The sequence below is a fragment of the Octopus bimaculoides genome, chromosome 4 (assembly GCF_046866305.1).
Source record: "Octopus bimaculoides isolate indiv1 chromosome 4, ASM4686630v1, whole genome shotgun sequence".
NCBI classification, from domain to species: domain Eukaryota; kingdom Metazoa; phylum Mollusca; class Cephalopoda; order Octopoda; family Octopodidae; genus Octopus; species Octopus bimaculoides.
In genome coordinates this window covers 42,848,364-42,859,033 of record NC_142931.1, presented here as the reverse complement: position 1 = coordinate 42,859,033, position 10,670 = coordinate 42,848,364, and positions in this window count along the sequence as shown.

Sequence of the window (10,670 nt, the reverse complement as noted above, 5' to 3'; positions counted from 1 at the left end):
GACTAAAGATATTCATTGTAAGATATTCATTGCAAAATAACATTGCACTAAAGATATTAAGACTGAAGTAGTAGAGAGGGAAGTGTTCTTCCTGAGTGAATTTGTAAAAAGGTGAGTGTGACAAAAATGATTATGATGAATGCACTTACTCATGTGTCTGTAGATTGGAGAACAACAGATGGGCGAAAGCTAGTGCTCTTAGTGATCAGGGTGATCTTGTATCTATGGGGCTTCTTGATTGGCTCTAGTTGGAAGTTCCCCTGCATCAAGAAGACTGTATTGTTTATATGTGCTCATACTTTGTATACAATGTATATTTTGCCTCATTTTCCTCTCCTCTTCCTTTCCCTAATCTTTTATATACCACCTCAATTATAAACTTTTCTTTTAATGTCCACTTAATTGATGCCCTGTGGGAAATAAAAGAAATCATCATCGTCACCGCCATCACTACCACCATTATTGTTGTTGGTGAGTGAGAGAGCAGCGCACGCCATCAAAGTGACACTGGGGTACAAATAACTCAATATACCCATCATGACTACCCGTCTGATTAAGGTACACCAGGCACATGCATCGCAACGATATGTGCGTGACATGGTGACCTCATATCAAGTTAAATAGTACATAATCTTGCAGGTAGGGTGCAACTAGAATTTCTTCAGGATGAGTAGCCCATCTCGCTCAAAAGGTCCCTGAAAAAGGGCTATTGAAAGATGATAAACGAAACGCCCATGTTTTCGGGGGTGAATTATTCAAACTCCAAAGAATTCCTCTCAACACATAACTATGATGCTTCCCCACTACTCCTGCTCGTGAACAGAGACGCATATATTGGTTAAGATCAAGCAGCTGACAATCAAATCTGCGGTATTGATGAGAATATTTGCTGTAGCCCATCTTTTATACTAAGACTAAACGTATACATGTTAACACTTTCAATCAGTTAAGATCAGAAGCCACGCGAACCACTGCCTGGTACTGCATCAGGGATCGATATAATTGACTAACCCCTCCCACGAAGTTGCTGGCCTTCAGTCAGAATTTGATACAAATTTTTAAGATTATTTAGATCGGTGAACTGACAGAATCTTTAGCGCCTCGAATGAAATGCTTAGGGGTATTTCTTCTGGCTTTTTATGTTCTGAATTCAAATTTGACTGAATTCAGCTTCCACTTTCATCTTTCCGGGATGGGACTAAATGGTCTGAGGCATTTCTTCTAATTCTTTGCGTTCTGAGTTCAAATTCCACCGGGGTCAACTTTTCCTTTCATCATTTCGGAGTTGATAAAATAAGGTACCAGTTATGTACTGGATCGATATAATCGACTAGCTTCCTTCACCTAAAATATTTCAAGCGTTTTAGATATTGTAGAAAGACTACGCTGCCATACTATCTGTTCTTTTCAATTAACTAATACTTTTCTGATGGTGATATTATTATTATTATTATTATTATTATTATTATTATTATTATTATTATTATTATTATTATTATTATTAAGGAGGTGAGCTGGAAGAAACGTTAGAACGCTGTGTGAAATGCTTAGCAGTACTTCGTCTGCCGTTACGTTTTGAGTTCAAATTCCGCTGAGGTCGACTTTGCCTTTCATTCTTTCGGGGTCGATTAAATAAGTACCAGTTACGCGCTGGGGTCGATGTAATCGACTTAATCCCCTTGTTTGTCCCCTCTATGTTTAACTCTCTGTGGGCAGTAAAGAAATAAATTATCATTATTATTATTATTATTATTATTATTATTGTTGTTGTTGTTGTTGTTGCTGTTGTTGTTGTTGTTAATAAAGTGAGGAATTGGAAGAACGTTAGAACGCTGGGAGAAATGCTTAGCGTTACTTCGTCCGAGTTCAAATTCCACCGAGGTTGACTTTACCTGTTATCCTTTCGGGGTCGACAAATTAAATACCAGTGAAACACCTGGGGTCCGTGTAATCGACTATCCTTCTCCCCCAAATTTCAGGCCTTGTGCCTATAGTAGAAAGGATTATTATTATTATTATTACTACTACTACTACTACTACTACTACTACTACTACTACTACTACTACTACTACTACTACTATTACTACTACTACTATTACTACTACTACTAAGGTGGCGAGCTGGAAGAATCGTTAGCACGCCGGGCAAAATGCATAGCGACATTTCACCCCTCTTTATGTTGAGTTCAAATTCCGCCGAGGTCAAATTTGCCTTTTATCCTATTGGGTCGATAAAATACGCACCAGTTGAACACTAGGGTCGATATAATCGACTTAACATCTCCCCCAAAATTGCTGCCCTTGTGCCAAAATTTGAAGCCATTATTATTTCCCCCTCTTATAGGGGAGTTTCTTTGTTAGAATTTTTTTTTTTTGAACGGTTGTCGCTCTTTTTTTATATTGTTTACACGTTCCTTCGTAAAAATCCCCACTGTTCTTTTTGTGTCCCTTGAGGCTAATAAAAGAAAGATTACTGCTATCATTATTTCTTGTTGTTGTTGTTGTTTTTGTTGCTGTCGTTGTTGTAGCAGCAACTGAAGAATGAAAATAAATTGAGTGTAGGCGTTCAAGAGGGCATTATGACCATAATACCATACGGATATTATGACGGAGTAGAAAATGTAGAGGGACCCGGAAGATGAGGTTGACTTCAAAGAGGAACAGTGCGACGAAGAAAGACGGGAGAAGTAGTGGGTGTAAGAGAAAATATTGTTGATTAACAGAACATTAAGAAATATTGTCATGGAAGAATAAGAGAAATATGGGAAATAGATTAATGGTTCTTGAAAGGAAATTTGTTGGAAATTTAAGATTATTATTATTATTAGTAGTAGTAGTAGTAGTAGTAGTAGTAGTAGTACTGGAGGTGGTGGTGGTGGTGGTGGCAGTAGTGGTGGACGGCGGTAGCGGTGATGCTAGTAAAATCAGTGGTATTCGGTGGTGTAGCTGTTGCTGATTGTGATGGCAATGTTCATGCTATATTGACAGGATCAACAACCACAGTAATGCTCGTGGGAGGAGGAAGTGAAGGAAGAAGAAAAAGAAGAAAAAGAAGAAGAAGAAGAAGAAGAAGAAGAACAACAACAACAACAACAACAACAACAACAACAATAACAACAACAACAACAACAACAACAACAACAACAGCAGCAGCAGCATCAATGCACATATCTATGACATATGTATAACTAACAACGTAACAGTAACAAAAGTGAAAAGAACAGGAAGTCCTATAAAGGAATACAGGGGCTAAACATGTTTATATATACGTACACGCACGCACACACATATATAGGCGCCTACAGCGTGACACTTTGGATTAGTATGACACACTACGTCCTCGGACCGATGCTTAGTGAATGCCCTTTGTAAAAGTGAAAAACACAAATGTTTGGCCAATAAAAGTTAATTCATAAGCAGTCTGGAGCATTCCATAGGTTTCTGCTGTGATTTTTCCCCAGTTTAACACAAAACTTTGTTGCGTAGCGAGCTTGAATTCTGCGAACGAATCCCGGCTGCATTCTGCAAACGAGTCAGTAGTAAGAAGCCTTGTTTAGTAGGGTGTGTTGAAACTGCTATTACAACCGTTTCCTTCAATTTAGAATAACAAAATCTGGCAAGTTAGCTTATTAGATTTATAGTAATGAAATACTAAAAAATTTCAGTAGTTTAGAACAGTTACATAACTGCCTCTCCTAAAAGTCTCAAAACTTCCGGAATGCATCTCATATATTTGCATACGCAAAAACACATGCATTTGTCTGAATATATTTATGTACATATGTTACTATGTATATGTATATACATACATGCATACATACATGCACACATACATACATACATACATACATACATATGTATTGGTGCATAATTATTGTGGCTTTTTTTTCAGCAAATTTTATTTAACAAAAATAATAACAATATTTAACAAAAACATCTTTAAATGACGGTTTGACCGACTACCAAGCAGATGGGAAGCAGTAATTGAAGTAGATGGTGAACATGCTCCGGAATAATCATTTAAAGATGTTTTTGTTACATGTTGTTTTTGTTGAACAAAATTTGTTGAAAAAAAGCCGCAATAATTATGCACCAACCCAATACGCACACACACACACACACACATATATATTCGAACGAACAAAGGCGCAGGAGTGGCTGTGTGGTAAGAAGTTCACTTCCGGTAAACAGAGGTGGATGTGGGCTAGCTGTGCTCCGTCCAATTAATGAAAACAAGGAACATTTGAGGAACTCGCCAGGGTGGGTCGGTTTTGTTGCTCAGCTGAGCAATAATTTGTTGTGTATTTTTTCAGCAGGTTTTTGTTCAGCATTGCGACATTTTCGCTTGCCTTTGGCGGGTTTTTTGTGTTTGTTCGTTTACGAACAAAATTGTATGTTCATTATCTGTGGTAGGCGGGTTCGCTCCGGCCATGGAGTGAAAATGTTTGCTTGGCTTTTTAGCCAGGAAAACAAAAAAGAGACTTTGTGTTCACATTTGTGAACGAATTGTGAAGTGAAAGTATTTGTTGGCATTTTTTTGCTGAAGGACTTTGTGAGCGAATTGTACAGTGAAAGTGTTTGTTGGCGGTTTTTACTGGAAAGTCTGGTGAACGAGTTGAGCAGTGAAAGTATTTGTTAGCACTTTTTTTTACTGAAAAGTTTTGTGAACGAATTTGTGTTTGCTGCTTGTGGTTCGAGTGTTCGATTCATCACAAGAGTAGAAATATTTGGTTTGGCAATTTTTTGCCGAAGGCGCAGCGGAGTACCTTGAATCGGAGTACCTTTTGAAAGATGCTCGGATTGCCTATTGGCTGGAATTTTTTTTCCGTGTTTGAACTGTTGTTTTTCTCCCTTTTCTGTCTATCTTTTTATTTGGTGTTTTTTTGGAACATGGAAAAAAAGAACTCTGCCTTGGTGTGGGAACTGTGCCCACCCAAGCAGTGGGTGAAGGAGATGGAGAAGAGGACGGTGGTCATGCGGACCTGTTGTAGGTCACGCAATACCATCACCCTCTTCAATAAAGAGACAATTGAAAAAGAGTTGGCAAGTTGTTTGCCAACAAAGAAATATTATATATCAAGGTGGGTCAAATTTGCGACGGTGTGGTTGCTGTTTGACTCCTCGGAGGAAGCCGCGAACGCGGCAAGTCAGACACTGCAGGGGGAGGAAATTTTGTTCCTCCCCTCTTACTGCGGAAAAAGAATAACTAGAACCTGGGTGCATGGATTACCCCCAAGTTACAAGGCCGAGTGGATCGCTGATACCATTCGGCAGGGCTTGGGGGACAGTGGACCCAGGCTCCTTAATGTGCTCATGTCACCTGCAGTCAACTGGCAGGGCGCCAAGGCGACATTGACCTTGTGGTCCCCAGTGGCTGTAGGAGACATGTGCTTTCCAGAATTTTTAAAATTGGGTGGGGCAAAGTACCCCGTTAATATTGAGGGCCGGCAACCAAGGTACCATGAGTGCTTGGAAGCTGGCCACATAAAAAAACTGCCCCCAGGGCCGTAATAAGGCCCTGGAGCAGGATAAAGTGCCCGCTGCCCCCCCCCCCACTCATTGGAAGGGGAGACAGAGAAATTCGTGGAGGCAGGTGCCTCCACGAAAAGAAAAAGAAAGGTGAGCAGCAATGGTTGCTCACCAGTTGAAACAGAGGTGAGCAACAATTGTTGCTCACCAGTTGAAAGAGAGGTTGAGGGGGAGGTAAAGATCTCCTCGGGTATGCCGAAGGAGGCCCTAACCCCCCAAGCCTCTAAAAAGAAAAGGAAGAGAGGTGGGAAGCGGCCGGCGGACGTTTATGCGCCGCGGACCGAACCTGTGACCCCTCCGGAGGGAATTGTGCTGCCGGAGAGGGAGAAGCTGCCAGCGGGAACGGTGCCGCTGTCAGAAGACTCTTCCTCTGAGGAACAGGAACTTATCCTCTTGTACGTCAAGGGGAGGGAAGTTGAAAGGCTCCTGGATCGTGCATGCGGACGGGAGAGATCCTTTTCTGCATGCACATCAGCAGCAAGATGGCCCGCGCAGGTGGCCGCTGAGGTAGTTACCCGTACCACCATTAACATGGTCAAGGCCACCTGCAATAAATTGAGTTATTTTTATTTTAATAACGAAGTGGATTACAACATGGATTCTTGCCTGATGGCAGCATCAGATATGATGACGAGGAACTATTGATTGTAAATTGATTATTGATTGTAAATTATTTGTAACCATAGTGAACAAAGGTTTCCGAGGGGTTGCCGATCAGTGGGCGTCGGTGCCCCTCTCATTTCTCATTTTTCATATATGTCATTCTCATTTTGTCATTAATGTTTCTGTCCAGCCCTAGCTTCTGCTAATCTATGTAATGCCTAAATGGCAAATTAAATTAAATAAAGAAGCTCGCTTCCGGTGAACAGAGGTGGATGTGGACTAGCTGTGCTCCGTCCAATTAATGAAAGCAAAGAACATTTGAAGAACTCGCCAAGGTAAGTCGGTTTTGTTGCTCAGCTGAGCAATAATTTGTAGTGTATTTTTTTCAGCAGGTTTTTGTTCAGCATTGCGACATTTTGGCTTGCCTTTGGCGGGTTTTTTGTGTTTGTTCGTTTACGAACAAAATTGTATGTTCATTATCTGTGGTAAGCGGGTTCGCTCCGGCCATAGAGTGAAAATTTTTGCTTGGCTTTTTAGCCAAGAAAACAAAACAAAAAAAGACTTTGTGTTCACATTTGTGAACGAATTGTGAAGTGAAAATATTTGTTGGCATTTTTTGCTGAAAAACTTTGTGAACGAATTGTACAGTGAAAATATTTGTTAGCAATTTTTGCTGAAAAATTTGGTGAACGAATTGAGCAGTGAAAATATTTGTTAGCATTTTTTTTGCTGAAAAATTTTGTGAACGAATTTGTTTGCTGCTTGTGGTTCGAGTGTTCGATTCATCACAAGAGTAGAAATATTTGGTTTGGCAATTTTTGGCCGAAAACGCAGCGGAGTACCTTGAATCGGAGTACCTTTTGAAAGAAGCTCGGATTACCTATTGGTTGGAATTTTTTTTCAGTGTTTGAACTGTTGTTTTTCTCCCTTTTCTGTCTATCTTTTTATTTGGATCTGTTGTTTTTTTTTCTTTTCTTTCTTCGTTTTCGTTTTTTTTTTTAACTCTATTTATTCATTTGTGATCTTTTCGAACTTTATGGGAAAAAAAGTGAACAGTGAAGCCACTCTCTTGGAATGGGATGTTATACCGCCCAAGCAGTGGGTGAGAGAGACGGAGAAGAGGACAGTGGTCTTGCGGACCTATTCGAGGTCACGCAATGCCATTGCCCTCTTCAACAAAGAAACGATAGAGAAGGAGCTGGCGGCGTGTCTGCCAGCGGAGAACTTTTTTGTCTCAAGGGGAGTCAAATTTGCAACGGTGGGGTCGCTGCTCGACTCCCCCCGAAGAGGCTGGCACTGCAGCCAGCCAACCACTAAAGGGGGAGGAGATTTTTTTCCTCCCCACTTATTGTGGAAAAAAATTGTGAGAGCCTGGGTATGCGGACTTCCCCCAGGTACCGAAGCTGGATGGATCACAGAGGCCATCCGGCGGGGTTTGGGAGACAGTGGACCCAGGCTCCTAAATGTAGACGTGGCTCCCGCAGTTGACTGGGAAGGGTCAAAGGCAACTTTGACCCTATGGACCCCGGTAGCTGTGGGAGATATTGTATTTCCGAACTTCCTAAAGATGACTGGCTGCAGGTATCCGGTGATACTTGAGGGTCGGCAACCTAGATGTCACCGGTGTCTGGAGCCTGGCCATTTGAAGAAGGATTGCCGCCGGGACACTAAAGTGTCCCAGGAACGGGCACCCGTTGGAGAAAGTTGTCCTGCTCGGCAGGAAGGAAAAAATGAGGAGGCGGTAGCCCCAACAGATAGAGGTAGAAAGAGGAAGGCGGGCATTAATAATAGCCCGCCGAAACCTCAAAGAGATGTAGAGGTGGAAGAGGGATTGAGTCCCACGGGTAAACCAGAGGACTCCTCCTCTCCTACGGGAAAAAAAGAAAAAGAAAAGAAAGAAAAAGGTGCAAATGAATGTTGAACCACAGCCGGTGGGAATTGTGCCGCCGACTGTGGAAATGTCTTTCCCTTCTCCGGAGGAAGAAGAAACGTTAGTCTTCGTCTTTAGAGAGTGGGGGGGGGGGGGTAGAAAAAGAATTAGAAAAGAGTCTTAGGGGAGAGGCCATGGCCTGCATACAGGATCCCGAGTGGCCTCCGCAGATAGCTGTAAAGGTCAAAACGTGGGACGTAGCGAAGAAATTTTTTGACCTCAAAGAAATATTCTTCACGGCGCCGGGCAATGCCGACACGCCACTCGAGGAGTGCCTAGAGAGGGCGTGGGCGTTAGTGAAAAGAGGTTGTAGATATGGGGAGGCTAAAAGCCCCAGTGAATTATATGAACATTTATAAGTGGCTTGTTGCCTCCTATAAAGAGGAAGAACATTTGTGTTAATAATTTGTTTTACAAATTTGAACGACATGTATTGAACAAAGTTTTAGAGAGGTTATCAGTCAGCGGGCGCTGGTGCCTCTCCCATTTTCATTCTTTCTTGTGTATTCATCTCCATTCATTAATGTCCGCGTCCAGCCCGTAGCTTCTTCGTTTGTCTGTCTTTGTTTGTCCCCTCTATGTAACGCCGTATGACGAATTTTTATGAAATAAAGAAGCTTGCTTCCCAACCACATAGTTCCGGGTTCAGTCCCACTGTGTGGCACCTTGGCCAAGAATCTTCTACTATAACCTCGGGCCGACCAAAGCCTTGTGAGTAGATTTGGTAGACGAAATTGAAAGAAGCCCGTCGTATATGTGTGTGTGTGTGTGTGTGTGTGTGTGTGTGTGTGTGTGTGTGTGTATTTGTTATTTGCGTTTTTGTTTGTCCCTCCACCATCGCTTGACAACCAATGTTGGTGTGTTTACGATAGATGGTAAATGCTTTTATTTTTCATTCCCTTTCGAAATTATCCCTAATTGTGGTGTGGAATTTTGACTGCTCCTTCTAGCGGTTTAGATGTCCTATTATGAGCATCTCTGATGTGTTTAAATGTTCACTGTATTCAAATGAATAATATATAGTCTATTGACTAATTTTTTCTTCTCGCTAGACCACTAGTAGCAAATAGAATTTCTAAAACAATTTTTGCTACCCTGAGATTTATTAATACATACATACACACACACACACACACACACACACACACACACACACACACACACACACACATATATATATATATATATATATATATATATATATGGGGGTGTCTGTATATGTTTGTGTGTCTCTATTTGTCCTCCCAACATCACTTGACAACCGATGCTGGTGTTTTGCGTCCCCATCAACTAGTGGTTCGGCAAAAAGGACCGATAGAATAAGTACTAAGCTTACAAAGAAGAAGTCCTCAGGTCGATTTGTTCGACGAAAGGCGGTGCTCCAGCATGGCCGCAGTCAAATGACTAAAATAATAAAAGAATAAAAGAATATATATAGTGTTACTGATAGTTGTGATGGTGATGATATTCATGATGTTGTTGGTGATGATGACATCAAACTAGAAAGCTATCCATGGTCAGAACACAGCAGCATCACCGCACGAAAAGAACAACGAAGAAGAAGAAGAAGAAGATAGTTTGTACTAGCAGCAGCAAGAGCGAAAGCAGCCGCAACGATAACAACAACAACAACAACAACAATAAAATCAGCAACGAGAAAATTGTGGAGAAATGCCAGGAAGACAACAAAGAATATTAGAAATGTGTAAGTATAAAACCTTACTGAGTGAAGCGTTTAACCGTTCAGGTGTGGAAAATCAGGAGCGAGTGAAATGGAATAAATGTATGTTCAGGCAAAGAGCAATTGATGAGTGAATGATAGCTTTAGCAGTTGTACAGATGAACAAAAGCGAAAGGAGAGCGGGGAGAGGATGTCACAGAGGGAACAGATACGAAACGCGATTTGCTGGTGTTTGAAGTGTGTAATGTGAAATGTGCAAAACCGAAAGGCAAGTGGTAATATTTGAGGATTATTCTGAAAGATGACTATGGGAAAGAAAAAGAAGAAAGGAACAATAGAGAAAGAATAATAAATTTAAAGAAAATATGAGAAGATTGACTGAATATATGTTAGAGGGATAGGGAGATAAATAACTTTTTCTACTATGGATACAAAGCCTGAAATTTTGCCGGTAAGAGGAATAGTCGATTACATCGACCTCAGAGCTTGATTGGTACTGATGTACTAATTTTATCGGCTCTGAAATGAGGAAAGAGCAAAGCCGTGTGTGCATGTATTTATGTGTCTATGTATGTATATTCTCAATGTGTTGCAGTTTTATATATGTGTTTGCTACAATTCTTGTGGGGTTTTGTGATTTCTTTCAATGTTAAAGCAGGTTTCTGACCTTCAGTATATTCTGATATATTCCAATAAATGAATTTTCAAAGTTGCTGATTTTGCGCCTATTTTGAGGTCAGTACTTTTCCTAGTTGTCGCCATTAATTCTGTTACAAAACCTAATAACATTGCTTTTAATCTTCGATTTCTATGTCTATTATCATCTTCAAAATAATTTGTGCATACTCTGATTACTTGGAGTTGAACTTTAATGAATAGCTGCTTCTCCATAATATCTTAGGGAGTGTTGTTGTTAATGTTTTCTGT